Below are 21,811 nucleotides of genomic sequence, written 5' to 3' on the forward strand. Positions count from 1 at the left end.
GTTCTGCGTCTTTTAAGACATACAAGCAATAAGCATGGATATTATTTCGGGTGCGATCATACCAGCACTAATGCACCGGATCCCATCAGAACTCCGCAGTTAAGCGTGCTTGGGCGAGAGTAGTACTAGGATGGGTGACCCCCTGGGAAGTCCTCGTGTTGCACCCCCCTTTTTCGTTGTCCGTTTGCGTTTTTTTAGATTTTACGTGCGGTTTTTTTTTTGTTTTTTTTTCTTTCTTGCTATTTCTATGCTCGGGTGGCCTCCGTTTCATGGTTCATGGTCTTCGTATTTTTGGAACGGAGCCGATCGGTCACGTGGGTCCCACGCCTCGCGTACGAAAACAAAGGAGGTTCTGCGTCTTTTAAGACATACAAGCAATAAGCATGGATAGTATTTCGGGTGCGATCATACCAGCACTAATGCACCGGATCCCATCAGAACTCCGCAGTTAAGCGTACTTGGGCGAGAGTAGTACTAGGATGGGTGACCCCCTGGGAAGTCCTCGTGTTGCACCCCCCTTTTTCGTTGTCCGTTTGCGTTTTTTTAGATTTTACGTGCGGTTTTTTTTTGTTTTTTTTTTCTTTCTTGCTATTTCTATGCTCGGGTGGCCTCCGCTTCATGGTTGATGGTTTTCGTATTTTTGGAACGGAGCCGATCGGTCACGTGGGTTCCACGCCTCGCGTACGAAAACAAAGGATGTTCTGCGTCTTTTAAGACATAAAAGCAAAAAGCATGGATAGTATTTCGGGTGCGATCATACCAGCACTAATGCACCGGATCCCATCAGAACTCCGCAGTTAAGCGTGCTTGGGCGAGAGTAGTACTAGGATGGGTGACCCCATGGGAAGTCCTCGTGTTGCACCCCCCTTTTTCGTTGTCCGTTTGCGTTTTTTTAGATTTTACGTGCGGTTTTTTTTTGTTTTTTTTTCTTTCTTGCTATTTCTATGCTCGGGTGGCCTCCGCTTCATGGTTGATGGTCTTCGTATTTTTGGAACGGAGCTGATCGGTCACGTGGGTCCCACGCCTCGCGTACGAAAACAAAGGAGGTTCTGCGTCTTTTAAGACATACAAGCAATAAGCATGGATAGTATTTCGGGTGCGATCATACCAGCACTAATGCACCGGATCCCATCAGAACTCCGCAGTTAAGCGTGCTTGGGCGAGAGTAGTACTAGGATGGGTGACCCCCTGGGAAGTCCTCGTGTTGCACCCCCTTTTTTCGTTGTCCGTTTGCGTTTTTTTAGATTTTACGTGCGGTTTTTTTTTGTTTTTTTTTCTTTCTTGCTATTTCTATGCTCGGGTGGCCTCCGCTTCATTGTTGATGGTTTTCGTATTTTTGAAACGGAGCCGATCGGTCACGTGGGTTCCACGCCTCGCGTACGAAAACAAAGGAGGTTCTGCGTCTTTTAAGACATAAAAGCAATAAGCATGGATAGTATTTCGGGTGCGATCATACCAGCACTAATGCACCGGATCCCATCAGAACCCCGCAGTTAAGCGTGCTTGGGCGAGAGTAGTACTAGGATGGGTGACCCCCTGGGAAGTCCTCGTGTTGCACCCCCCTTTTTCGTTGTCCGTTTGCGTTTTTTTAGATTTTACGTGCGGTTTTTTTTTGTTTTTTTTTCTTTCTTGCTATTTCTATGCTCGGGTGGCCTCCGTTTCATGGTTCATGGTCTTCGTATTTTTGGAACGGAGCCGATCGGTCACGTGGGTCTCACGCCTCGCGTACGAAAACAAAGGAGGTTCTGCGTCTTTTAAGACATACAAGCAATAAGCATGGATATTATTTCGGGTGCGATCATACCAGCACTAATGCACCGGATCCCATCAGAACTCCGCAGTTAAGCGTGCTTGGGCGAGAGTAGTACTAGGATGGGTGACCCCCTGGGAAGTCCTCGTGTTGCACCCCCCTTTTTCGTTGTCCGTTTGCGTTTTTTTAGATTTTACGTGCGGTTTTTTTTTTTTTTTTTTTCTTTCTTGCTATTTCTATGCTCGGGTGGCCTCCGTTTCATGGTTCATGGTCTTCGTATTTTTGGAACGGAGCCGATCGGTCACGTGGGTCCCACGCCTCGCGTACGAAAACAAAGGAGGTTCTGCGTCTTTTAAGACATACAAGCAATAAGCATGGATAGTATTTCGGGTGCGATCATACCAGCACTAATGCACCGGATCCCATCAGAACTCCGCAGTTAAGCGTACTTGGGCGAGAGTAGTACTAGGATGGGTGACCCCCTGGGAAGTCCTCGTGTTGCACCCCCCTTTTTCGTTGTCCGTTTGCGTTTTTTTAGATTTTACGTGCGGTTTTTTTTTGTTTTTTTTTTCTTTCTTGCTATTTCTATGCTCGGGTGGCCTCCGCTTCATGGTTGATGGTTTTCGTATTTTTGGAACGGAGCCGATCGGTCACGTGGGTTCCACGCCTCGCGTACGAAAACAAAGGATGTTCTGCGTCTTTTAAGACATAAAAGCAAAAAGCATGGATAGTATTTCGGGTGCGATCATACCAGCACTAATGCACCGGATCCCATCAGAACTTCGCAGTTAAGCGTGCTTGGGCGAGAGTAGTACTAGGATGGGTGACCGCCTGGGAAGTCCTCGTGTTGCACCCCCCCTTTTTCGTTGTCCGTTTGCGTTTTTTTAGATTTTACGTGCGGTTTTTTTTTGTTTTTTTTTTCTTGCTATTTCTATGCTCGGGTGGCCTCCGTTTCATGGTTCATGGTCTTCGTATTTTTGGAACGGAGCCGATCGGTCACGTGGGTTCCACGCCTCGCGTACGAAAACAAAGGAGGTTCTGTGTCTCTTAAGACATACAAGCAATAAGCATGGACAGTATTTCGGGTGCGATCATACCAGCACTAATGCACCGGATCCCATCAGAACTCCGCAGTTAAGCGTGCTTGGGCGAGAGTAGTACTAGGATGGGTGACCCCATGGGAAGTCCTCGTGTTGCACCCCCCTTTTTCGTTGTCCGTTTGCGTTTTTTTAGATTTTACGTGCGGTTTTTTTTTGTTTTTTTTTCTTTCTTGCTATTTCTATGCTCGGGTGGCCTCCGCTTCATGGTTGATGGTCTTCGTATGTTTGGAACGGAGCTGATCGGTCACGTGGGTCCCACGCCTCGCGTACGAAAACAAAGGAGGTTCTGCGTCTTTTAAGACATACAAGCAATAAGCATGGATAGTATTTCGGGTGTGATCATACCAACACTAATGCACCGGATCCCATCAGAACGCCGCAGTTAAGCGTGCTTGGGCGAGAGTAGTACTAGGATGGGTGACCCCCTGGGAAGTCCTCGTGTTGCACCCCCCTTTTTCGTTGTCCGTTTGCGTTTTTTTAGATTTTACGTGCGATTTTTTTTTTGTTTTTTTTTTCTTTCTTGCTATTTCTATGCTCGGGTGGCCTCCGTTTCATGGTTCATGGTCTTCGTATTTTTGGAACGGAGCCGATCGGTCACGTGGGTCCCACGCCTCGCGTACGAAAACAAATGAGGTTCTGCGTCTTTTAAGACATACAAGCAATAAGCATGGATAGTATTTCGGGTGCGATCATACCAGCACTAATGCACCGGATCCCATCAGAACTCCGCAGTTAAGCGTGCTTGGGCGAGAGTAGTACTAGGATGGGTGACCCCCTGGGAAGTCCTCGTGTTGCACCCCCTTTTTTCGTTGTCCGTTTGCGTTTTTTTAGATTTTACGTGCGGTTTTTTTTTGTTTTTTTTTCTTTCTTGCTAATTCTATGCTCGGGTGGCCTCCGCTTCATTGTTGATGGTTTTCGTATTTTTGAAACGGAGCCGATCGGTCACGTGGGTTCCACGCCTCGCGTACGAAAACAAAGGAGGTTCTGCGTCTTTTAAGACATAAAAGCAATAAGCATGGATAGTATTTCGGGTGCGATCATACCAGCACTAATGCACCGGATCCCATCAGAACCCCGCAGTTAAGCGTGCTTGGGCGAGAGTAGTACTAGGATGGGTGACCCCCTGGGAAGTCCTCGTGTTGCACCCCCCTTTTTCGTTGTCCGTTTGCGTTTTTTTAGATTTTACGTGCGGTTTTTTTTTGTTTTTTTTTTCTTTCTTGCTATTTCTATGCTCGGGTGGCCTCCGTTTCATGGTTCATGGTCTTCGTATTTTTGGAACGGAGCCGATCGGTCACGTGGGTCTCACGCCTCGCGTACGAAAACAAAGGAGGTTCTGCGTCTTTTAAGACATACAAGCAATAAGCATGGATATTATTTCGGGTGCGATCATACCAGCACTAATGCACCGGATCCCATCAGAACTCCGCAGTTAAGCGTGCTTGGGCGAGAGTAGTACTAGGATGGGTGACCCCCTGGGAAGTCCTCGTGTTGCACCCCCCTTTTTCGTTGTCCGTTTGCGTTTTTTTAGATTTTACGTGCGGTTTTTTTTTTGTTTTTTTTTCTTTCTTGCTATTTCTATGCTCGGGTGGCCTCCGTTTCATGGTTCATGGTCTTCGTATTTTTGGAACGGAGCCGATCGGTCACGTGGGTCCCACGCCTCGCGTACGAAAACAAAGGAGGTTCTGCGTCTTTTAAGACATACAAGCAATAAGCATGGATAGTATTTCGGGTGCGATCATACCAGCACTAATGCACCGGATCCCATCAGAACTCCGCAGTTAAGCGTACTTGGGCGAGAGTAGTACTAGGATGGGTGACCCCCTGGGAAGTCCTCGTGTTGCACCCCCCTTTTTCGTTGTCCGTTTGCGTTTTTTTAGATTTTACGTGCGGTTTTTTTTTGTTTTTTTTTTCTTTCTTGCTATTTCTATGCTCGGGTGGCCTCCGCTTCATGGTTGATGGTTTTCGTATTTTTGGAACGGAGCCGATCGGTCACGTGGGTTCCACGCCTCGCGTACGAAAACAAAGGATGTTCTGCGTCTTTTAAGACATAAAAGCAAAAAGCATGGATAGTATTTCGGGTGCGATCATACCAGCACTAATGCACCGGATCCCATCAGAACTTCGCAGTTAAGCGTGCTTGGGCGAGAGTAGTACTAGGATGGGTGACCGCCTGGGAAGTCCTCGTGTTGCACCCCCCCTTTTTCGTTGTCCGTTTGCGTTCTTTAGATTTTACGTGCGGTTTTTTTTTGTTTTTTTTTTCTTGCTATTTCTATGCTCGGGTGGCCTCCGTTTCATGGTTCATGGTCTTCGTATTTTTGGAACGGAGCCGATCGGTCACGTGGGTTCCACGCCTCGCGTACGAAAACAAAGGAGGTTCTGTGTCTCTTAAGACATACAAGCAATAAGCATGGACAGTATTTCGGGTGCGATCATACCAGCACTAATGCACCGGATCCCATCAGAACTCCGCAGTTAAGCGTGCTTGGGCGAGAGTAGTACTAGGATGGGTGACTCCATGGGAAGTCCTCGTGTTGCACCCCCCTTTTTCGTTGTCCGTTTGCGTTTTTTTAGATTTTACGTGCGGTTTTTTTTTGTTTTTTTTTTCTTTCTTGCTATTTCTATGCTCGGGTGGCCTCCGCTTCATGGTTGATGGTTTTCGTATTTTTGGAACGGAGCCGATCGGTCACGTGGGTTCCACGCCTCGCGTACGAAAACAAAGGAGGTTCTGCGTCTTTTAAGACATAAAAGCAAAAAGCATGGATAGTATTTCGGGTGCGATCATACCAGCACTAATGCACCGGATCCCATCAGAACTTCGCAGTTAAGCGTGCTTGGGCGAGAGTAGTACTAGGATGGGTGACCGCCTGGGAAGTCCTCGTGTTGCACCCCCCCTTTTTCGTTGTCCGTTTGCGTTTTTTTAGATTTTACGTGCGGTTTTTTTTTGTTTTTTTTTTCTTGCTATTTCTATGCTCGGGTGGCCTCCGTTTCATGGTTCATGGTCTTCGTATTTTTGGAACGGAGCCGATCGGTCACGTGGGTTCCACGCCTCGCGTACGAAAACAAAGGAGGTTCTGTGTCTCTTAAGACATACAAGCAATAAGCATGGACAGTATTTCGGGTGCGATCATACCAGCACTAATGCACCGGATCCCATCAGAACTCCGCAGTTAAGCGTGCTTGGGCGAGAGTAGTACTAGGATGGGTGACTCCATGGGAAGTCCTCGTGTTGCACCCCCCTTTTTCGTTGTCCGTTTGCGTTTTTTTAGATTTTACGTGCGGTTTTTTTTTGTTTTTTTTTCTTTCTTGCTATTTCTATGCTCGGGTGGCCTCCGCTTCATGGTTGATGGTCTTCGTATGTTTGGAACGGAGCTGATCGGTCACGTGGGTCCCACGCCTCGCGTACGAAAACAAAGGAGGTTCTGCGTCTTTTAAGACATACAAGCAATAAGCATGGATAGTATTTCGGGTGTGATCATACCAACACTAATGCACCGGATCCCATCAGAACGCCGCAGTTAAGCGTGCTTGGGCGAGAGTAGTACTAGGATGGGTGACCCCCTGGGAAGTCCTCGTGTTGCACCCCCCTTTTTCGTTGTCCGTTTGCGTTTTTTTAGATTTTACGTGCGGTTTTTTTTTTGTTTTTTTTTTCTTTCTTGCTATTTCTATGCTCGGGTGGCCTCCGTTTCATGGTTCATGGTCTTCGTATTTTTGGAACGGAGCCGATCGGTCACGTGGGTCCCACGCCTCGCGTACGAAAACAAAGGAGGTTCTGCGTCTTTTAAGACATACAAGCAATAAGCATGGATAGTATTTCGGGTGCGATCATACCAGCACTAATGCACCGGATCCCATCAGAACTCCGCAGTTAAGCGTGCTTGGGCGAGAGTAGTACTAGGATGGGTGACCCCATGGGAAGTCCTCGTTTTGCACCCCCCTTTTTCGTTGTCCGTTTGCGTTTTTTTAGATTTTACGTGCGGTTTTTTTTTGTTTTTTTTTCTTTCTTGCTATTTCTATGCTCGGGTGGCCTCCGCTTCATGGTTGATGGTCTTCGTATTTTTGGAACGGAGCTGATCGGTCACGTGGGTCCCACGCCTCGCGTACGAAAACAAAGGAGGTTCTGCGTCTTTTAAGACATACAAGCAATAAGCATGGATAGTATTTCGGGTGCGATCATACCAACACTAATGCACCGGATCCCATCAGAACTCCGCAGTTAAGCGTGCTTGGGCGAGAGTAGTACTAGGATGGGTGACTCCCTGGGAAGTCCTCGTGTTGCACCCCCCTTTTTCGTTGTCCGTTTGCGTTTTTTTAGATTTTACGTGCGATTTTTTTTTTGTTTTTTTTTTCTTTCTTGCTATTTCTATGCTCGGGTGGCCTCCGTTTCATGGTTCATGGTCTTCGTATTTTTGGAACGGAGCCGATCGGTCACGTGGGTCCCACGCCTCGCGTACGAAAACAAAGGAGGTTCTGCGTCTTTTAAGACATACAAGCAATAAGCATGGATAGTATTTCGGGTGCGATCATACCAGCACTAATGCACCGGATCCCATCAGAACTCTGCAGTTAAGCGTGCTTGGGCGAGAGTAGAACTAGGATGGGTGACCCCCTGGGAAGTCCTCGTGTTGCACTCCCCTTTTTCGTTGTCCGTTTGCGTTTTTTTAGATTTTACGTGCGGTTTTTTTTTGTTTTTTTTTCTTTCTTGCTATTTCTATGCTCGGGTGGCCTCCGCTTCATGGTTGATGGTTTTCGTATTTTTGGAACGGAGCCGATCGGTCACGTGGGTTCCACGCCTCGCGTACGAAAACAAAGGAGGTTCTGCGTCTTTTAAGACATACAAGCAATAAGCATGGACAGTATTTCGGGTGCGATCATACCAGCACTAATGCACCGGATCCCATCAGAACTCCGCAGTTAAGCGTGCTTGGGCGGGAGTAGTACTAGGATGGGTGACCCCATGGGAAGTCCTCGTGTTGCACCCCCCTTTTTCGTTGTCCGTTTGCGTTTTTTTAGATTTTACGTGCGGTTTTTTTTTGTTTTTTTTTTCTTTCTTGCTATTTCTATGCTCCGGTGGCCTCCGCTTCATGGTTGATGGTCTTCGTATTTTTGGAACGGAGCTGATCGGTCACGTGGGTCCCACGCCTCGCGTACGAAAACAAAGGAGTTTCTGCGTCTTTTAAGACATACAAGCAATAAGCATGGATAGTATTTTGGGTGCGATCATACCAGCACTAATGCACCGGATCCCATCAGAACTCCGCAGTTAAGCGTGCTTGGGCGAGAGTAGTACTAGGATGGGTGACCCCCTGGGAAGTCCTCGTGTTGCATCCCCCTTTTTCGTTGTCCGTTTGCGTTTTTTTAGATTTTACGTGCGGTTTTTTTTTGTTTTTTTTTTCTTTCTTGCTATTTCTATGCTCGGGTGGCCTCCGTTTCATGGTTCATGGTCTTCGTATTTTTGGAACGGAACCGATCGGTCACGTGGGTCCCACGCCTCGCGTACGAAAACAAAGGAGGTTCTGCGTCTTTTAAGACATACAAGCAATAAGCATGGATAGTATTTCGGGTGCGATCATACCAGCACTAATGCACCGGATCCCATCAGAACTCCGCAGTGAAGCGTGCTTGGGCGAGAGTAGTACTAGGATGGGTGACCCCCTGGGAAGTCCTCGTGTTGCACCCCCCTTTTTCGTTGTCCGTTTGCGTTTTTTTAGATTTTACGTGCGATTTTTTTTTTGTTTTTTTTTTCTTTCTTGCTATTTCTATGCTCGGGTGGCCTCCGTTTCATGGTTCATGGTCTTCGTATTTTTGGAACGGAGCCGATCGGTCACGTGGGTCCCACGCCTCGCGTACGAAAACAAAGGAGGTTCTGCGTCTTTTAAGACATACAAGCAATAAGCATGGATAGTATTTCGGGTGCGATCATACCAGCACTAATGCACCGGATCCCATCAGAACACCGCAGTTAAGCGTGCTTGGGCGAGAGTAGTACTAGGATGGGTGACCCCCTGGGAAGTCCTCGTGTTGCACCCCCCTTTTTCGTTGTCCGTTTGCGTTTTTTTAGATTTTACGTGCGGTTTTTTTTTGTTTTTTTTTTCTTTCTTGCTATTTCTATGCTCGGGTGGCCTCCGCTTCATGGTTGATGGTTTTCGTATTTTTGGAACGGAGCCGATCTGTCACGTGGGTTCCACGCCTCGCGTACGAAAACAAAGGAGGTTCTGCGTCTTTTAAGACATAAAAGCAATAAGCATGGATAGTATTTCGGGTGCGATCATACCAGCACTAATGCACCGGATCCCATCAGAACTCCGCAGTTAAGCGTGCTTGGGCGAGAGTAGTACTAGGGTGGGTGACCCCCTGGGAAGTCCTCGTGTTGCACCCCCCCTTTTTCGTTGTCCGTTTGCGTTTTTTTAGATTTTACGTGCGGTTTTTTTTTGTTTTTTTTTCTTGCTATTTCTATGCTCGGGTGGCCTCCGTTTCATGGTTCATGGTCTTCGTATTTTTGGAACGGAGCCGATCGGTCACGTGGGTCCCACGCCTCGCGTACGAAAACAAAGGAGGTTCTGCGTCTTTTAAGACATACAAGCAATAAGCATGGATAGTATTTCGGGTGCGATCATACCAGCACTAATGCATCGGATCCCATCAGAACTCCGCAGTTAAGCGTGCTTGGGCGAGAGTAGTACTAGGATGGGTGACCCCCTGGGAAGTCCTCGTGTTGCACCCCCCTTTTTCGTTGTCCGTTTGCGTTTTTTTAGATTTTACGTGCGGTTTTTTTTTTGTTTTTTTTTTCTTTCTTGCTATTTCTATGCTCGGGTGGCCTCCGTTTCATGGTTCATGGTCTTCGTATTTTTGGAACGGAGCCGATCGGTCACGTGGGTCCCACGCCTCGCGTACGAAAACAAAGGAGGTTCTGCGTCTTTTAAGACATACAAGCAATAAGCATGGATAGTATTTCGGGTGCGATCATACCAGCACTAATGCACCGGATCCTATCAGAAACTCCGCAGTTAAGCGTGCTTGGGCGAGAGTAGTACTAGGATGGGTGACCCCCTGGGAAGTCCTCGTGTTGCACCCCCCTTTTTCGTTGTCCGTTTGCGTTTTTTTAGATTTTACGTGCGGTTTTTTTTTGTTTTTTTTTCTTTCTTGCTATTTCTATGCTCGGGTGGCCTCCGCTTCATGGTTGATGGTTTTCGTATTTTTGGAACGGAGCCGATCGGTCACGTGGGTTCCACGCCTCGCGTACGAAAACAAAGGAGGTTCTGCGTCTTTTAAGACATACAAGCAATAAGCATGGATAGTATTTCGGGTGCGATCATACCAGCACTAATGCACCGGATCCCATCAGAACTCCGCAGTCAAGCGTGCTTGGGCGAGAGTAGTACTTGGATGGGTGACCCCCTGGGAAGTCCTCGTCTTGCACCCCCCTTTGTCGTTGTCCGTTTGCGTTTTTTTAGATTTTACGTGCGGTTTTTTTTTTTGTTTTTTTTTCTTTCTTGCTATTTCTATGCTCGGGTGGCCTCCGTTTCATGGTTCATGGTCTTCGTATTTTTGGAACGGAGCCGATCGGTCACGTGGGTCCCACGCCTCGCGTACGAAAACAAAGGAGGTTCTGCGTCTTTTAAGACATACAAGCAATAAGCATGGATAGTATTTCGGGTGCGATCATACCAGCACTAATGCACCGGATCCCATCAGAACTCCGCAGTTAAGCGTGCTTGGGCGAGAGTAGTACTAGGATGGGTGACCCCCTGGGAAGTCCTCGTGTTGCACCCCCCTTTTTCGTTGTCCGTTTGCGTTTTTTTAGATTTTACGTGCGGTTTTTTTTTGTTTTTTTTTCTTTCTTGCTATTTCTATGCTCGGGTGGCCTCCGCTTCATGGTTGATGGTTTTCGTATTTTTGGAACGGAGCCGATCGGTCACGTGGGTTCCACGCCTCGCGTACGAAAACAAAGGAGGTTCTGCGTCTTTTAAGACATACAAGCAATAAGCATGGACAGTATTTCGGGTGCGATCATACCAGCACTAATGCACCGGATCCCATCAGAACTCCGCAGTTAAGCGTGCTTGGGCGGGAGTAGTACTAGGATGGGTGACCCCATGGGAAGTCCTCGTGTTGCACCCCCCTTTTTCGTTGTCCGTTTGCGTTTTTTTAGATTTTACGTGCGGTTTTTTTTTGTTTTTTTTTTCTTTCTTGCTATTTCTATGCTCCGGTGGCCTCCGCTTCATGGTTGATGGTCTTCGTATTTTTGGAACGGAGCTGATCGGTCACGTGGGTCCCACGCCTCGCGTACGAAAACAAAGGAGTTTCTGCGTCTTTTAAGACATACAAGCAATAAGCATGGATAGTATTTTGGGTGCGATCATACCAGCACTAATGCACCGGATCCCATCAGAACTCCGCAGTTAAGCGTGCTTGGGCGAGAGTAGTACTAGGATGGGTGACCCCCTGGGAAGTCCTCGTGTTGCATCCCCCTTTTTCGTTGTCCGTTTGCGTTTTTTTAGATTTTACGTGCGGTTTTTTTTTGTTTTTTTTTTCTTTCTTGCTATTTCTATGCTCGGGTGGCCTCCGTTTCATGGTTCATGGTCTTCGTATTTTTGGAACGGAACCGATCGGTCACGTGGGTCCCACGCCTCGCGTACGAAAACAAAGGAGGTTCTGCGTCTTTTAAGACATACAAGCAATAAGCATGGATAGTATTTCGGGTGCGATCATACCAGCACTAATGCACCGGATCCCATCAGAACTCCGCAGTGAAGCGTGCTTGGGCGAGAGTAGTACTAGGATGGGTGACCCCCTGGGAAGTCCTCGTGTTGCACCCCCCTTTTTCGTTGTCCGTTTGCGTTTTTTTAGATTTTACGTGCGATTTTTTTTTTTGTTTTTTTTTTCTTTCTTGCTATTTCTATGCTCGGGTGGCCTCCGTTTCATGGTTCATGGTCTTCGTATTTTTGGAACGGAGCCGATCGGTCACGTGGGTCCCACGCCTCGCGTACGAAAACAAAGGATGTTCTGCGTCTTTTAAGACATACAAGCAATAAGCATGGATAGTATTTCGGGTGCGATCATACCAGCACTAATGCACCGGATCCCATCAGAACACCGCAGTTAAGCGTGCTTGGGCGAGAGTAGTACTAGGATGGGTGACCCCCTGGGAAGTCCTCGTGTTGCACCCCCCTTTTTCGTTGTCCGTTTGCGTTTTTTTAGATTTTACGTGCGGTTTTTTTTTGTTTTTTTTTTCTTTCTTGCTATTTCTATGCTCGGGTGGCCTCCGCTTCATGGTTGATGGTTTTCGTATTTTTGGAACGGAGCCGATCTGTCACGTGGGTTCCACGCCTCGCGTACGAAAACAAAGGAGGTTCTGCGTCTTTTAAGACATAAAAGCAATAAGCATGGATAGTATTTCGGGTGCGATCATACCAGCACTAATGCACCGGATCCCATCAGAACTCCGCAGTTAAGTGTGCTTGGGCGAGAGTAGTACTAGGGTGGGTGACCCCCTGGGAAGTCCTCGTGTTGCACCCCCCCTTTTTCGTTGTCCGTTTGCGTTTTTTTAGATTTTACGTGCGGTTTTTTTTTGTTTTTTTTTCTTGCTATTTCTATGCTCGGGTGGCCTCCGTTTCATGGTTCATGGTCTTCGTATTTTTGGAACGGAGCCGATCGGTCACGTGGGTCCCACGCCTCGCGTACGAAAACAAAGGAGGTTCTGCGTCTTTTAAGACATACAAGCAATAAGCATGGATAGTATTTCGGGTGCGATCATACCAGCACTAATGCATCGGATCCCATCAGAACTCCGCAGTTAAGCGTGCTTGGGCGAGAGTAGTACTAGGATGGGTGACCCCCTGGGAAGTCCTCGTGTTGCACCCCCCTTTTTCGTTGTCCGTTTGCGTTTTTTTAGATTTTACGTGCGGTTTTTTTTTTGTTTTTTTTTTCTTTCTTGCTATTTCTATGCTCGGGTGGCCTCCGTTTCATGGTTCATGGTCTTCGTATTTTTGGAACGGAGCCGATCGGTCACGTGGGTCCCACGCCTCGCGTACGAAAACAAAGGAGGTTCTGCGTCTTTTAAGACATACAAGCAATAAGCATGGATAGTATTTCGGGTGCGATCATACCAGCACTAATGCACCGGATCCTATCAGAAACTCCGCAGTTAAGCGTGCTTGGGCGAGAGTAGTACTAGGATGGGTGACCCCCTGGGAAGTCCTCGTGTTGCACCCCCCTTTTTCGTTGTCCGTTTGCGTTTTTTTAGATTTTACGTGCGGTTTTTTTTTGTTTTTTTTTCTTTCTTGCTATTTCTATGCTCGGGTGGCCTCCGCTTCATGGTTGATGGTTTTCGTATTTTTGGAACGGAGCCGATCGGTCACGTGGGTTCCACGCCTCGCGTACGAAAACAAAGGAGGTTCTGCGTCTTTTAAGACATACAAGCAATAAGCATGGATAGTATTTCGGGTGCGATCATACCAGCACTAATGCACCGGATCCCATCAGAACTCCGCAGTCAAGCGTGCTTGGGCGAGAGTAGTACTTGGATGGGTGACCCCCTGGGAAGTCCTCGTCTTGCACCCCCCTTTGTCGTTGTCCGTTTGCGTTTTTTTAGATTTTACGTGCGGTTTTTTTTTTTGTTTTTTTTTCTTTCTTGCTATTTCTATGCTCGGGTGGCCTCCGTTTCATGGTTCATGGTCTTCGTATTTTTGGAACGGAGCCGATCGGTCACGTGGGTCCCACGCCTCGCGTACGAAAACAAAGGAGGTTCTGCGTCTTTTAAGACATACAAGCAATAAGCATGGATAGTATTTCGGGTGCGATCATACCAGCACTAATGCACCGGATCCCATCAGAACTCCGCAGTTAAGCGTGCTTGGGCGAGAGTAGTACTAGGATGGGTGACCCCCTGGGAAGTCCTCGTGTTGCACCCCCCTTTTTCGTTGTCCGTTTGCGTTTTTTTAGATTTTACGTGCGGTTTTTTTTTGTTTTTTTTTCTTTCTTGCTATTTCTATGCTCGGGTGGCCTCCGCTTCATGGTTGATGGTTTTCGTATTTTTGGAACGGAGCCGATCGGTCACGTGGGTTCCACGCCTCGCGTACGAAAACAAAGGAGGTTCTGCGTCTTTTAAGACATACAAGCAATAAGCATGGACAGTATTTCGGGTGCGATCATACCAGCACTAATGCACCGGATCCCATCAGAACTCCGCAGTTAAGCGTGCTTGGGCGGGAGTAGTACTAGGATGGGTGACCCCATGGGAAGTCCTCGTGTTGCACCCCCCTTTTTCGTTGTCCGTTTGCGTTTTTTTAGATTTTACGTGCGGTTTTTTTTTGTTTTTTTTTTCTTTCTTGCTATTTCTATGCTCCGGTGGCCTCCGCTTCATGGTTGATGGTCTTCGTATTTTTGGAACGGAGCTGATCGGTCACGTGGGTCCCACGCCTCGCGTACGAAAACAAAGGAGTTTCTGCGTCTTTTAAGACATACAAGCAATAAGCATGGATAGTATTTTGGGTGCGATCATACCAGCACTAATGCACCGGATCCCATCAGAACTCCGCAGTTAAGCGTGCTTGGGCGAGAGTAGTACTAGGATGGGTGACCCCCTGGGAAGTCCTCGTGTTGCATCCCCCTTTTTCGTTGTCCGTTTGCGTTTTTTTAGATTTTACGTGCGGTTTTTTTTTGTTTTTTTTTTCTTTCTTGCTATTTCTATGCTCGGGTGGCCTCCGTTTCATGGTTCATGGTCTTCGTATTTTTGGAACGGAACCGATCGGTCACGTGGGTCCCACGCCTCGCGTACGAAAACAAAGGAGGTTCTGCGTCTTTTAAGACATACAAGCAATAAGCATGGATAGTATTTCGGGTGCGATCATACCAGCACTAATGCACCGGATCCCATCAGAACTCCGCAGTGAAGCGTGCTTGGGCGAGAGTAGTACTAGGATGGGTGACCCCCTGGGAAGTCCTCGTGTTGCACCCCCCTTTTTCGTTGTCCGTTTGCGTTTTTTTAGATTTTACGTGCGATTTTTTTTTTGTTTTTTTTTTCTTTCTTGCTATTTCTATGCTCGGGTGGCCTCCGTTTCATGGTTCATGGTCTTCGTATTTTTGGAACGGAGCCGATCGGTCACGTGGGTCCCACGCCTCGCGTACGAAAACAAAGGAGGTTCTGCGTCTTTTAAGACATACAAGCAATAAGCATGGATAGTATTTCGGGTGCGATCATACCAGCACTAATGCACCGGATCCCATCAGAACACCGCAGTTAAGCGTGCTTGGGCGAGAGTAGTACTAGGATGGGTGACCCCCTGGGAAGTCCTCGTGTTGCACCCCCCTTTTTCGTTGTCCGTTTGCGTTTTTTTAGATTTTACGTGCGGTTTTTTTTTGGTTTTTTTTTTCTTTCTTGCTATTTCTATGCTCGGGTGGCCTCCGCTTCATGGTTGATGGTTTTCGTATTTTTGGAACGGAGCCGATCTGTCACGTGGGTTCCACGCCTCGCGTACGAAAACAAAGGAGGTTCTGCGTCTTTTAAGACATAAAAGCAATAAGCATGGATAGTATTTCGGGTGCGATCATACCAGCACTAATGCACCGGATCCCATCAGAACTCCGCAGTTAAGCGTGCTTGGGCGAGAGTAGTACTAGGGTGGGTGACCCCCTGGGAAGTCCTCGTGTTGCACCCCCCCTTTTTCGTTGTCCGTTTGCGTTTTTTTAGATTTTACGTGCGGTTTTTTTTTGTTTTTTTTCTTGCTATTTCTATGCTCGGGTGGCCTCCGTTTCATGGTTCATGGTCTTCGTATTTTTGGAACGGAGCCGATCGGTCACGTGGGTCCCACGCCTCGCGTACGAAAACAAAGGAGGTTCTGCGTCTTTTAAGACATACAAGCAATAAGCATGGATAGTATTTTGGGTGCGATCATACCAGCACTAATGCACCGGATCCCATCAGAACTCCGCAGTTAAGCGTGCTTGGGCGAGAGTAGTACTAGGATGGGTGACCCCCTGGGAAGTCCTCGTGTTGCACCCCCCTTTTTCGTTGTCCGTTTGCGTTTTTTTAGATTTTACGTGCGGTTTTTTTTTTGTTTTTTTTTTCTTTCTTGCTATTTCTATGCTCGGGTGGCCTCCGTTTCATGGTTCATGGTCTTCGTATTTTTGGAACGGAGCCGATCGGTCACGTGGGTCCCACGCCTCGCGTACGAAAACAAAGGAGGTTCTGCGTCTTTTAAGACATACAAGCAATAAGCATGGATAGTATTTCGGGTGCGATCATACCAGCACTAATGCACCGGATCCCATCAGAACTCCGCAGTTAAGCGTGCTTGGGCGGGAGTAGTACTAGGATGGGTGACCCCATGGGAAGTCCTCGTGTTGCACCCCCCTTTTTCGTTGTCCGTTTGCGTTTTTTTAGATTTTACGTGCGGTTTTTTTTTGTTTTTTTTTCTTTCTTGCTATTTCTATGCTCCGGTGGCCTCCGCTTCATGGTTGATGGTCTTCGTATTTTTGGAACGGAGCTGATCGGTCACGTGGGTCCCACGCCTCGCGTACGAAAACAAAGGAGGTTCTGCGTCTTTTAAGACATACAAGCAATAAGCATGGATAGTATTTTGGGTGCGATCATACCAGCACTAATGCACCGGATCCCATCAGAACTCCGCAGTTAAGCGTGCTTGGGCGAGAGTAGTACTAGGATGGGTGACCCCCTGGGAAGTCCTCGTGTTGCATCCCCCTTTTTCGTTGTCCGTTTGCGTTTTTTTAGATTTTACGTGCATTTTTTTTTTGTTTTTTTTTCTTTCTTGCTATTTCTATGCTCGGGTGGCCTCCGTTTCATGGTTCATGGTCTTCGTATTTTTGGAACGGGGCCGATCGGTCACGTGGGTCCCACGCCTCGCGTACGAAAACAAAGGAGGTTCTGCGTCTTTTAAGACATACAAGCAATAAGCATGGATAGTATTTCGGGTGCGATCATACCAGCACTAATGCACCGGATCCCATCAGAACTCCGCAGTTAAGCGTGCTTGGGCGAGAGTAGTACTAGGATGGGTGACCCCCTGGGAAGTCCTCGTGTTGCACCCCCCTTTTTCGTTGTCCGTTTGCGTTTTTTTAGATTTTACGTGCGGTTTTTTTTTTGTTTTTTTTTTGTTTCTTGCTATTTCTATGCTTGGGTGGCCTCCGTTTCATGGTTCATGGTCTTCGTATTTTTGGAACGGAGCCGATCGGTCACGTGGGTCCCACGCCTCGCGTACGAAAACAAAGGAGGTTCTGCGTCTTTTAAGACATACAAGCAATAAGCATGGATAGTATTTCGGGTGCGATCATACCAGCACTAATGCACCGGATCCCATCAGAACTCCGCAGTTAAGCGTGCTTGGGCGAGAGTAGTACTAGGATGGGTGACCCCCTGGGAAGTCCTCGTGTTGCACCCCCCTTTTTCGTTGTCCGTTTGCGTTTTTTTAGATTTTACGTGCGGTTTTTTTTGTTTTTTTTTTTCTTTCTTACTATTTCTATGCTCGGGTGGCCTCCGCTTCATGGTTCATGGTTTTCGTATTTTTGCAACGGAGCCGATCGGTCACGTGGGTTCCACGCCTCGCGTACGAAAACAAAGGAGGTTCTGCGTCTTTTAAGACATAAAAGCAATAAGCATGGATAGTATTTCGGGTGCGATCATACCAGCACTAATGCACCGGATCCCATCAGAACTCTGCAGTTAAGCGTGCTTGGGCGAGAGTAGTACTAGGATGGGTGACCCCCTGGGAAGTCCTCGTGTTGCACCCTCCCTTTTTCGTTGTCCGTTTGCGTTTTTTTAGATTTTACGTGCGGTTTTTTTTTGTTTTTTTTTCTTGCTATTTCTATGCTCGGGTGGCCTCCGTTTCATGGTTCATGGTCTTCGTATTTTTGGAACGGAGCCGATCGGTCACGTGGGTCCCACGCCTCGCGTACGAAAACAAAGGAGGTTCTGTGTCTTTTAAGACATACAAACAATAAGCATGGACAGTATTTCGGGTTCGATCATACCAGCACTAATGCACCGGATCCCATCAGAACTCCGCAGTTAAGCGTGCTTGGGCGGGAGTAGTACTAGGATGGGTGACCCCATGGGAAGTCCTCGTGTTGCACCCCCCTTTTTCGTTGTCCGTTTGCGTTTTTTTAGATTTTACGTGCGGTTTTTTTTTGTTTTTTTTTCTTGCTATTTCTATGCTCGGGTGGCCTCCGTTTCATGGTTCATGGTCTTCGTATTTTTGGAACGGAGCCGATCGGTCACGTGGGTCCCACGCCTCGCGTACGAAAACAAAGGAGGTTCTGCGTCTTTTAAGACATACAAGCAATAAGCATGGATAGTATTTCGGGTGCGATCATACCAGCACTAATGCACCGGATCCCATCAGAACTCCGCAGTTAAGCGTGCTTGGGCGAGAGTAGTACTAGGATGGGTGACCCCCTGGGAAGTCCTCGTGTTGCACCCCCTTTTTTCGTTGTCCGTTTGCGTTTTTTTAGATTTTACGTGCGGTTTTTTTTTATTTTTTTTTCTTTCTTGCTATTTCTATGCTCGGGTGGCCTCCGCTTCATGGTTGATGGTTTTCGTATTTTTGGAACGGAGCCGATCGGTCACGTGGGTTCCACGCCTCGCGTACGAAAACAAAGGAGGTTCTGCGTCTTTTAAGACATACAAGCAATAAGCATGGACAGTATTTCGGGTGCGATCATACCAGCACTAATGCACCGGATCCCATCAGAACTCCGCAGTTAAGCGTGCTTGGGCGGGAGTAGTACTAGGATGGGTGACCCCATGGGAAGTCCTCGTGTTGCACCCCCCTTTTTCGTTGTCCGTTTGCGTTTTTTTAGATTTTACGTGCGGTTTTTTTTTGTTTTTTTTTCTTTCTTGCTATTTCTATGCTCCGGTGGCCTCCGCTTCATGGTTGATGGTCTTCGTATTTTTGGAACGGAGCTGATCGGTCACGTGGGTCCCACGCCTCGCGTACGAAAACAAAGGAGTTTCTGCGTCTTTTAAGACATACAAGCAATAAGCTTGGATAGTATTTTGGGTGCGATCATACCAGCACTAATGCACCGGATCCCATCAGAACTCCGCAGTTAAGCGTGCTTGGGCGAGAGTAGTACTAGGATGGGTGACCCCCTGGGAAGTCCTCGTGTTGCATCCCCCTTTTTCGTTGTCCGTTTGCGTTTTTATAGATTTTACGTGCGGTTTTTTTTTGTTTTTTTTTTCTTTCTTGCTATTTCTATGCTCGGGTGGCCTCCGTTTCATGGTTCATGGTCTTCGTATTTTTGGAACGGAGCCGATCGGTCACGTGGGTCCCACGCCTCGCGTACGAAAACAAAGGAGGTTCTGCGTCTTTTAAGACATACAAGCAATAAGCATGGATAGTATTTCGGGTGCGATCATACCAGCACTAATGCACCGGATCCCATCAGAACTCCGCAGTTAAGCGTGCTTGGGCGAGAGTAGTACTAGGATGGGTGACCCCCTGGGAAGTCCTCGTGTTGCACCCCCCTTTTTCGTTGTCCGTTTGCGTTTTTTTAGATTTTACGTGCGATTTTTTTTTTGTTTTTTTTTTCTTTCTTGCTATTTCTATGCTCGGGTGGCCTCCGTTTCATGGTTCATGGTCTTCGTATTTTTGGAACGGAGCCGATCGGTCACGTGGGTCCCACGCCTCGCGTACGAAAACAAAGGAGGTTCTGCGTCTTTTAAGACATACAAGCAATAAGCATGGATAGTATTTCGGGTGCGATCATACCAGCACTAATGCACCGGATCCCATCAGAACACCGCAGTTAAGCGTGCTTGGGCGAGAGTAGTACTAGGATGGGTGACCCCCTGGGAAGTCCTCGTGTTGCACCCCCCTTTTTCGTTGTCCGTTTGCGTTTTTTTAGATTTTACGTGCGGTTTTTTTTTGTTTTTTTTTTCTTTCTTGCTATTTCTATGCTCGGGTGGCCTCCGCTTCATGGTTGATGGTTTTCGTATTTTTGGAACGGAGCCGATCTGTCACGTGGGTTCCACGCCTCGCGTACGAAAACAAAGGAGGTTCTGCGTCTTTTAAGACATAAAAGCAATAAGCATGGATAGTATTTCGGGTGCGATCATACCAGCACTAATGCACCGGATCCCATCAGAACTCCGCAGTTAAGCGTGCTTGGGCGAGAGTAGTACTAGGATGGGTGACCCCATGGGAAGTCCTCGTGTTGCACCCCCCCTTTTTCGTTGTCCGTTTGCGTTTTTTTAGATTTTACGTGCGGTTTTTTTTTGTTTTTTTTTCTTTCTTGCTATTTCTATGCTCGGGTGGCCTCCGTTTCATGGTTCATGGTCTTCGTATTTTTGGAACGGAGCCGATCGGTCATGTGGGTCCCACGCCTCGCGTACGAAAACAAAGGAGGTTCTGTGTCTTTTAAGACATACAAGCAATAAGCATGGACAGTATTTCGGGTGCGATCATACCAGCACTAATGCACCGGATCCCATCAGAACTCCGCAGTTAAGCGTGCTTGGGCGGGAGTAGTACTAGGATGGGTGACCCCATGGGAAGTCCTCGTGTTGCACCTCCCTTTTTCGTTGTCCGTTTGCGTTTTTTTAGATTTTACGTGCGGTTTTTTTTTGTTTTCTTTTCTTTCTTGCTATTTCTATGCTCCGGTGGCCTCCGCTTCATGGTTGATGGTCTTCGTATTTTTGGAACGGAGCTGATCGGTCACGTGGGTCCCACGCCTCGCGTACGAAAACAAAGGAGTTTCTGCGTCTTTTAAGACATACAAGCAATAAGCATGGATAGTATTTTGGGTGCGATCATACCAGCACTAATGCACCGGATCCCATCAGAACTCCGCAGTTAAGCGTGCTTGGGCGAGAGTAGTACTAGGATGGGTGACCCCCTGGGAAGTCCTCGTGTTGCACCCCCTTTTTCGTTGTCCGTTTGCGTTTTTTTAGATTTTACGTGCGGTTTTTTTTTGTTTTTTTTTTCTTTCTTGCTATTTCTATGCTCGGGTGGCCTCCGTTTCATGGTTCATGGTCTTCGTATTTTTGGAACGGAGCCGATCGGTCACGTGGGTCCCACGCCTCGCGTACGAAAACAAAGGAGGTTCTGCGTCTTTTAAGACATACAAGCAATAAGCATGGATAGTATTTCGGGTGCGATCATACCAGCACTAATGCACCGGATCCCATCAGAACTCCGCAGTTAAGCGTGCTTGGGCGAGAGTAGTACTAGGATGGGTGACCCCCTGGGAAGTCCTCGTGTTGCACCCCCCCTTTTTCGTTGTCCGTTTGCGTTTTTTTAGATTTTACGTGCGGTTTTTTTTTTGTTTTTTTTTTCTTTCTTGCTATTTCTATGCTCGGGTGGCCTCCGTTTCATGGTTCATGGTCTTCGTATTTTTGGAACGGAGCCGATCGGTCACGTGGGTCCCACGCCTCGCGTACGAAAACAAAGGAGGTTCTGCGTCTTTTAAGACATACAAGCAATAAGCATGGATAGTATTTCGGGTGCGATCATACCAGCACTAATGCACCGGATCCCATCAGAACTCCGCAGTTAAGCGTGCTTGGGCGGGAGTAGTACTAGGATGGGTGACCCCATGGGAAGTCCTCGTGTTGCACCCCCCTTTATCGTTGTCCGTTTGCGTTTTTTTAGATTTTACGTGCGGTTTTTTTTTTGTTTTTTTTTCTTTCTTGCTATTTCTATGCTCCGGTGGCCTCCGCTTCATGGTTGATGGTCTTCGTATTTTTGGAACGGAGCTGATCGGTCACGTGGGTCCCACGCCTCGCGTACGAAAACAAAGGAGGTTCTGCGTCTTTTAAGACATACAAGCAATAAGCATGGATAGTATTTTGGGTGCGATCATACCAGCACTAATGCACCGGATCCCATCAGAACTCCGCAGTTAAGCGTGCTTGGGCGAGAGTAGTACTAGGATGGGTGACCCCCTGGGAAGTCCTCGTGTTGCATCCCCCTTTTTCGTTGTCCGTTTGCGTTTTTTTAGATTTTAC

The 21,811-nt window shown here is 47.5% G+C and overlaps 63 non-coding genes across 63 annotated transcripts; all 63 read left to right on the plus strand.

Moving 5' to 3' along the window:
- Positions 1-48: 48 nt before the first annotated feature.
- Positions 49-167, plus strand: LOC145151254 (5S ribosomal RNA). The gene has a single exon (XR_013732014.1). It is a non-coding gene; the product is annotated as a 5S ribosomal RNA (ribosomal RNA).
- A 230-nt stretch (positions 168-397) lies between these two features.
- Positions 398-516, plus strand: LOC145136662 (5S ribosomal RNA). The gene has a single exon (XR_013720643.1). It is a non-coding gene; the product is annotated as a 5S ribosomal RNA (ribosomal RNA).
- A 230-nt stretch (positions 517-746) lies between these two features.
- Positions 747-865, plus strand: LOC145153270 (5S ribosomal RNA). Its single transcript, XR_013733789.1, has one exon. It is a non-coding gene; the product is annotated as a 5S ribosomal RNA (ribosomal RNA).
- A 229-nt stretch (positions 866-1,094) lies between these two features.
- Positions 1,095-1,213, plus strand: LOC145151265 (5S ribosomal RNA). The gene has a single exon (XR_013732023.1). It is a non-coding gene; the product is annotated as a 5S ribosomal RNA (ribosomal RNA).
- Positions 1,214-1,442: 229 nt separating this feature from the next.
- Positions 1,443-1,561, plus strand: LOC145143756 (5S ribosomal RNA). Its single transcript, XR_013724786.1, has one exon. It is a non-coding gene; the product is annotated as a 5S ribosomal RNA (ribosomal RNA).
- A 229-nt stretch (positions 1,562-1,790) lies between these two features.
- LOC145151276 (5S ribosomal RNA) lies at positions 1,791-1,909 on the plus strand. Its single transcript, XR_013732033.1, has one exon. It is a non-coding gene; the product is annotated as a 5S ribosomal RNA (ribosomal RNA).
- Positions 1,910-2,138: 229 nt separating this feature from the next.
- On the plus strand, positions 2,139-2,257 carry LOC145136667 (5S ribosomal RNA). Its single transcript, XR_013720647.1, has one exon. It is a non-coding gene; the product is annotated as a 5S ribosomal RNA (ribosomal RNA).
- Positions 2,258-2,487: 230 nt separating this feature from the next.
- Positions 2,488-2,606, plus strand: LOC145155976 (5S ribosomal RNA). Its single transcript, XR_013736403.1, has one exon. It is a non-coding gene; the product is annotated as a 5S ribosomal RNA (ribosomal RNA).
- Positions 2,607-2,833: 227 nt separating this feature from the next.
- Positions 2,834-2,952, plus strand: LOC145153271 (5S ribosomal RNA). Its single transcript, XR_013733790.1, has one exon. It is a non-coding gene; the product is annotated as a 5S ribosomal RNA (ribosomal RNA).
- Positions 2,953-3,181: 229 nt separating this feature from the next.
- On the plus strand, positions 3,182-3,300 carry LOC145148874 (5S ribosomal RNA). The gene has a single exon (XR_013729738.1). It is a non-coding gene; the product is annotated as a 5S ribosomal RNA (ribosomal RNA).
- Positions 3,301-3,531: 231 nt separating this feature from the next.
- LOC145151288 (5S ribosomal RNA) lies at positions 3,532-3,650 on the plus strand. The gene has a single exon (XR_013732044.1). It is a non-coding gene; the product is annotated as a 5S ribosomal RNA (ribosomal RNA).
- A 229-nt stretch (positions 3,651-3,879) lies between these two features.
- Positions 3,880-3,998, plus strand: LOC145143757 (5S ribosomal RNA). The gene has a single exon (XR_013724787.1). It is a non-coding gene; the product is annotated as a 5S ribosomal RNA (ribosomal RNA).
- A 230-nt stretch (positions 3,999-4,228) lies between these two features.
- On the plus strand, positions 4,229-4,347 carry LOC145151299 (5S ribosomal RNA). The gene has a single exon (XR_013732049.1). It is a non-coding gene; the product is annotated as a 5S ribosomal RNA (ribosomal RNA).
- Positions 4,348-4,577: 230 nt separating this feature from the next.
- LOC145136674 (5S ribosomal RNA) lies at positions 4,578-4,696 on the plus strand. Its single transcript, XR_013720650.1, has one exon. It is a non-coding gene; the product is annotated as a 5S ribosomal RNA (ribosomal RNA).
- A 230-nt stretch (positions 4,697-4,926) lies between these two features.
- Positions 4,927-5,045, plus strand: LOC145155977 (5S ribosomal RNA). The gene has a single exon (XR_013736404.1). It is a non-coding gene; the product is annotated as a 5S ribosomal RNA (ribosomal RNA).
- A 226-nt stretch (positions 5,046-5,271) lies between these two features.
- On the plus strand, positions 5,272-5,390 carry LOC145136220 (5S ribosomal RNA). The gene has a single exon (XR_013720321.1). It is a non-coding gene; the product is annotated as a 5S ribosomal RNA (ribosomal RNA).
- Positions 5,391-5,620: 230 nt separating this feature from the next.
- On the plus strand, positions 5,621-5,739 carry LOC145155978 (5S ribosomal RNA). Its single transcript, XR_013736405.1, has one exon. It is a non-coding gene; the product is annotated as a 5S ribosomal RNA (ribosomal RNA).
- Positions 5,740-5,966: 227 nt separating this feature from the next.
- On the plus strand, positions 5,967-6,085 carry LOC145136225 (5S ribosomal RNA). Its single transcript, XR_013720324.1, has one exon. It is a non-coding gene; the product is annotated as a 5S ribosomal RNA (ribosomal RNA).
- A 229-nt stretch (positions 6,086-6,314) lies between these two features.
- LOC145148875 (5S ribosomal RNA) lies at positions 6,315-6,433 on the plus strand. Its single transcript, XR_013729739.1, has one exon. It is a non-coding gene; the product is annotated as a 5S ribosomal RNA (ribosomal RNA).
- Positions 6,434-6,664: 231 nt separating this feature from the next.
- On the plus strand, positions 6,665-6,783 carry LOC145155956 (5S ribosomal RNA). The gene has a single exon (XR_013736383.1). It is a non-coding gene; the product is annotated as a 5S ribosomal RNA (ribosomal RNA).
- Positions 6,784-7,012: 229 nt separating this feature from the next.
- Positions 7,013-7,131, plus strand: LOC145146557 (5S ribosomal RNA). Its single transcript, XR_013727496.1, has one exon. It is a non-coding gene; the product is annotated as a 5S ribosomal RNA (ribosomal RNA).
- Positions 7,132-7,362: 231 nt separating this feature from the next.
- On the plus strand, positions 7,363-7,481 carry LOC145148311 (5S ribosomal RNA). Its single transcript, XR_013729200.1, has one exon. It is a non-coding gene; the product is annotated as a 5S ribosomal RNA (ribosomal RNA).
- Positions 7,482-7,710: 229 nt separating this feature from the next.
- LOC145153727 (5S ribosomal RNA) lies at positions 7,711-7,829 on the plus strand. Its single transcript, XR_013734220.1, has one exon. It is a non-coding gene; the product is annotated as a 5S ribosomal RNA (ribosomal RNA).
- A 230-nt stretch (positions 7,830-8,059) lies between these two features.
- On the plus strand, positions 8,060-8,178 carry LOC145153927 (5S ribosomal RNA). The gene has a single exon (XR_013734417.1). It is a non-coding gene; the product is annotated as a 5S ribosomal RNA (ribosomal RNA).
- A 230-nt stretch (positions 8,179-8,408) lies between these two features.
- LOC145154485 (5S ribosomal RNA) lies at positions 8,409-8,527 on the plus strand. Its single transcript, XR_013734956.1, has one exon. It is a non-coding gene; the product is annotated as a 5S ribosomal RNA (ribosomal RNA).
- A 231-nt stretch (positions 8,528-8,758) lies between these two features.
- LOC145144454 (5S ribosomal RNA) lies at positions 8,759-8,877 on the plus strand. Its single transcript, XR_013725463.1, has one exon. It is a non-coding gene; the product is annotated as a 5S ribosomal RNA (ribosomal RNA).
- A 230-nt stretch (positions 8,878-9,107) lies between these two features.
- On the plus strand, positions 9,108-9,226 carry LOC145152673 (5S ribosomal RNA). The gene has a single exon (XR_013733200.1). It is a non-coding gene; the product is annotated as a 5S ribosomal RNA (ribosomal RNA).
- A 226-nt stretch (positions 9,227-9,452) lies between these two features.
- Positions 9,453-9,571, plus strand: LOC145155934 (5S ribosomal RNA). The gene has a single exon (XR_013736361.1). It is a non-coding gene; the product is annotated as a 5S ribosomal RNA (ribosomal RNA).
- A 231-nt stretch (positions 9,572-9,802) lies between these two features.
- LOC145147645 (5S ribosomal RNA) lies at positions 9,803-9,922 on the plus strand. Its single transcript, XR_013728542.1, has one exon. It is a non-coding gene; the product is annotated as a 5S ribosomal RNA (ribosomal RNA).
- A 229-nt stretch (positions 9,923-10,151) lies between these two features.
- On the plus strand, positions 10,152-10,270 carry LOC145145453 (5S ribosomal RNA). The gene has a single exon (XR_013726425.1). It is a non-coding gene; the product is annotated as a 5S ribosomal RNA (ribosomal RNA).
- A 231-nt stretch (positions 10,271-10,501) lies between these two features.
- On the plus strand, positions 10,502-10,620 carry LOC145151310 (5S ribosomal RNA). Its single transcript, XR_013732052.1, has one exon. It is a non-coding gene; the product is annotated as a 5S ribosomal RNA (ribosomal RNA).
- Positions 10,621-10,849: 229 nt separating this feature from the next.
- On the plus strand, positions 10,850-10,968 carry LOC145153728 (5S ribosomal RNA). Its single transcript, XR_013734221.1, has one exon. It is a non-coding gene; the product is annotated as a 5S ribosomal RNA (ribosomal RNA).
- A 230-nt stretch (positions 10,969-11,198) lies between these two features.
- LOC145153929 (5S ribosomal RNA) lies at positions 11,199-11,317 on the plus strand. The gene has a single exon (XR_013734419.1). It is a non-coding gene; the product is annotated as a 5S ribosomal RNA (ribosomal RNA).
- A 230-nt stretch (positions 11,318-11,547) lies between these two features.
- LOC145154486 (5S ribosomal RNA) lies at positions 11,548-11,666 on the plus strand. Its single transcript, XR_013734957.1, has one exon. It is a non-coding gene; the product is annotated as a 5S ribosomal RNA (ribosomal RNA).
- Positions 11,667-11,898: 232 nt separating this feature from the next.
- On the plus strand, positions 11,899-12,017 carry LOC145144455 (5S ribosomal RNA). Its single transcript, XR_013725464.1, has one exon. It is a non-coding gene; the product is annotated as a 5S ribosomal RNA (ribosomal RNA).
- Positions 12,018-12,247: 230 nt separating this feature from the next.
- LOC145154613 (5S ribosomal RNA) lies at positions 12,248-12,366 on the plus strand. The gene has a single exon (XR_013735080.1). It is a non-coding gene; the product is annotated as a 5S ribosomal RNA (ribosomal RNA).
- Positions 12,367-12,592: 226 nt separating this feature from the next.
- LOC145155936 (5S ribosomal RNA) lies at positions 12,593-12,711 on the plus strand. Its single transcript, XR_013736363.1, has one exon. It is a non-coding gene; the product is annotated as a 5S ribosomal RNA (ribosomal RNA).
- A 231-nt stretch (positions 12,712-12,942) lies between these two features.
- LOC145147647 (5S ribosomal RNA) lies at positions 12,943-13,062 on the plus strand. The gene has a single exon (XR_013728544.1). It is a non-coding gene; the product is annotated as a 5S ribosomal RNA (ribosomal RNA).
- Positions 13,063-13,291: 229 nt separating this feature from the next.
- Positions 13,292-13,410, plus strand: LOC145145454 (5S ribosomal RNA). The gene has a single exon (XR_013726426.1). It is a non-coding gene; the product is annotated as a 5S ribosomal RNA (ribosomal RNA).
- Positions 13,411-13,641: 231 nt separating this feature from the next.
- LOC145151322 (5S ribosomal RNA) lies at positions 13,642-13,760 on the plus strand. Its single transcript, XR_013732053.1, has one exon. It is a non-coding gene; the product is annotated as a 5S ribosomal RNA (ribosomal RNA).
- Positions 13,761-13,989: 229 nt separating this feature from the next.
- Positions 13,990-14,108, plus strand: LOC145153731 (5S ribosomal RNA). The gene has a single exon (XR_013734223.1). It is a non-coding gene; the product is annotated as a 5S ribosomal RNA (ribosomal RNA).
- Positions 14,109-14,338: 230 nt separating this feature from the next.
- LOC145153930 (5S ribosomal RNA) lies at positions 14,339-14,457 on the plus strand. The gene has a single exon (XR_013734420.1). It is a non-coding gene; the product is annotated as a 5S ribosomal RNA (ribosomal RNA).
- Positions 14,458-14,687: 230 nt separating this feature from the next.
- Positions 14,688-14,806, plus strand: LOC145154487 (5S ribosomal RNA). The gene has a single exon (XR_013734958.1). It is a non-coding gene; the product is annotated as a 5S ribosomal RNA (ribosomal RNA).
- A 231-nt stretch (positions 14,807-15,037) lies between these two features.
- Positions 15,038-15,156, plus strand: LOC145144456 (5S ribosomal RNA). Its single transcript, XR_013725465.1, has one exon. It is a non-coding gene; the product is annotated as a 5S ribosomal RNA (ribosomal RNA).
- A 231-nt stretch (positions 15,157-15,387) lies between these two features.
- Positions 15,388-15,506, plus strand: LOC145152674 (5S ribosomal RNA). The gene has a single exon (XR_013733201.1). It is a non-coding gene; the product is annotated as a 5S ribosomal RNA (ribosomal RNA).
- Positions 15,507-15,731: 225 nt separating this feature from the next.
- On the plus strand, positions 15,732-15,850 carry LOC145151334 (5S ribosomal RNA). The gene has a single exon (XR_013732054.1). It is a non-coding gene; the product is annotated as a 5S ribosomal RNA (ribosomal RNA).
- Positions 15,851-16,081: 231 nt separating this feature from the next.
- On the plus strand, positions 16,082-16,200 carry LOC145153732 (5S ribosomal RNA). The gene has a single exon (XR_013734224.1). It is a non-coding gene; the product is annotated as a 5S ribosomal RNA (ribosomal RNA).
- A 229-nt stretch (positions 16,201-16,429) lies between these two features.
- Positions 16,430-16,548, plus strand: LOC145153931 (5S ribosomal RNA). The gene has a single exon (XR_013734421.1). It is a non-coding gene; the product is annotated as a 5S ribosomal RNA (ribosomal RNA).
- A 229-nt stretch (positions 16,549-16,777) lies between these two features.
- Positions 16,778-16,896, plus strand: LOC145151347 (5S ribosomal RNA). The gene has a single exon (XR_013732056.1). It is a non-coding gene; the product is annotated as a 5S ribosomal RNA (ribosomal RNA).
- A 231-nt stretch (positions 16,897-17,127) lies between these two features.
- Positions 17,128-17,246, plus strand: LOC145151359 (5S ribosomal RNA). The gene has a single exon (XR_013732057.1). It is a non-coding gene; the product is annotated as a 5S ribosomal RNA (ribosomal RNA).
- Positions 17,247-17,476: 230 nt separating this feature from the next.
- Positions 17,477-17,595, plus strand: LOC145155800 (5S ribosomal RNA). The gene has a single exon (XR_013736228.1). It is a non-coding gene; the product is annotated as a 5S ribosomal RNA (ribosomal RNA).
- A 226-nt stretch (positions 17,596-17,821) lies between these two features.
- LOC145146074 (5S ribosomal RNA) lies at positions 17,822-17,940 on the plus strand. The gene has a single exon (XR_013727026.1). It is a non-coding gene; the product is annotated as a 5S ribosomal RNA (ribosomal RNA).
- Positions 17,941-18,165: 225 nt separating this feature from the next.
- Positions 18,166-18,284, plus strand: LOC145151371 (5S ribosomal RNA). The gene has a single exon (XR_013732058.1). It is a non-coding gene; the product is annotated as a 5S ribosomal RNA (ribosomal RNA).
- A 229-nt stretch (positions 18,285-18,513) lies between these two features.
- LOC145153733 (5S ribosomal RNA) lies at positions 18,514-18,632 on the plus strand. Its single transcript, XR_013734225.1, has one exon. It is a non-coding gene; the product is annotated as a 5S ribosomal RNA (ribosomal RNA).
- Positions 18,633-18,861: 229 nt separating this feature from the next.
- Positions 18,862-18,980, plus strand: LOC145153932 (5S ribosomal RNA). The gene has a single exon (XR_013734422.1). It is a non-coding gene; the product is annotated as a 5S ribosomal RNA (ribosomal RNA).
- A 230-nt stretch (positions 18,981-19,210) lies between these two features.
- Positions 19,211-19,329, plus strand: LOC145151383 (5S ribosomal RNA). Its single transcript, XR_013732059.1, has one exon. It is a non-coding gene; the product is annotated as a 5S ribosomal RNA (ribosomal RNA).
- Positions 19,330-19,560: 231 nt separating this feature from the next.
- LOC145144457 (5S ribosomal RNA) lies at positions 19,561-19,679 on the plus strand. The gene has a single exon (XR_013725466.1). It is a non-coding gene; the product is annotated as a 5S ribosomal RNA (ribosomal RNA).
- A 230-nt stretch (positions 19,680-19,909) lies between these two features.
- LOC145153272 (5S ribosomal RNA) lies at positions 19,910-20,028 on the plus strand. Its single transcript, XR_013733791.1, has one exon. It is a non-coding gene; the product is annotated as a 5S ribosomal RNA (ribosomal RNA).
- A 230-nt stretch (positions 20,029-20,258) lies between these two features.
- Positions 20,259-20,377, plus strand: LOC145155674 (5S ribosomal RNA). The gene has a single exon (XR_013736103.1). It is a non-coding gene; the product is annotated as a 5S ribosomal RNA (ribosomal RNA).
- A 229-nt stretch (positions 20,378-20,606) lies between these two features.
- LOC145151394 (5S ribosomal RNA) lies at positions 20,607-20,725 on the plus strand. Its single transcript, XR_013732060.1, has one exon. It is a non-coding gene; the product is annotated as a 5S ribosomal RNA (ribosomal RNA).
- Positions 20,726-20,954: 229 nt separating this feature from the next.
- LOC145151407 (5S ribosomal RNA) lies at positions 20,955-21,073 on the plus strand. Its single transcript, XR_013732061.1, has one exon. It is a non-coding gene; the product is annotated as a 5S ribosomal RNA (ribosomal RNA).
- A 232-nt stretch (positions 21,074-21,305) lies between these two features.
- LOC145153734 (5S ribosomal RNA) lies at positions 21,306-21,424 on the plus strand. Its single transcript, XR_013734226.1, has one exon. It is a non-coding gene; the product is annotated as a 5S ribosomal RNA (ribosomal RNA).
- A 230-nt stretch (positions 21,425-21,654) lies between these two features.
- On the plus strand, positions 21,655-21,773 carry LOC145153933 (5S ribosomal RNA). Its single transcript, XR_013734423.1, has one exon. It is a non-coding gene; the product is annotated as a 5S ribosomal RNA (ribosomal RNA).
- Positions 21,774-21,811: the final 38 nt, after the last annotated feature.

The sequence above is a fragment of the Lactuca virosa genome, chromosome 1, assembly GCF_052849685.1.
Source record: "Lactuca virosa cultivar CGN04683 chromosome 1, Lactuca_virosa_CGN04683_v6, whole genome shotgun sequence".
Classification (NCBI taxonomy): domain Eukaryota; kingdom Viridiplantae; phylum Streptophyta; class Magnoliopsida; order Asterales; family Asteraceae; genus Lactuca; species Lactuca virosa.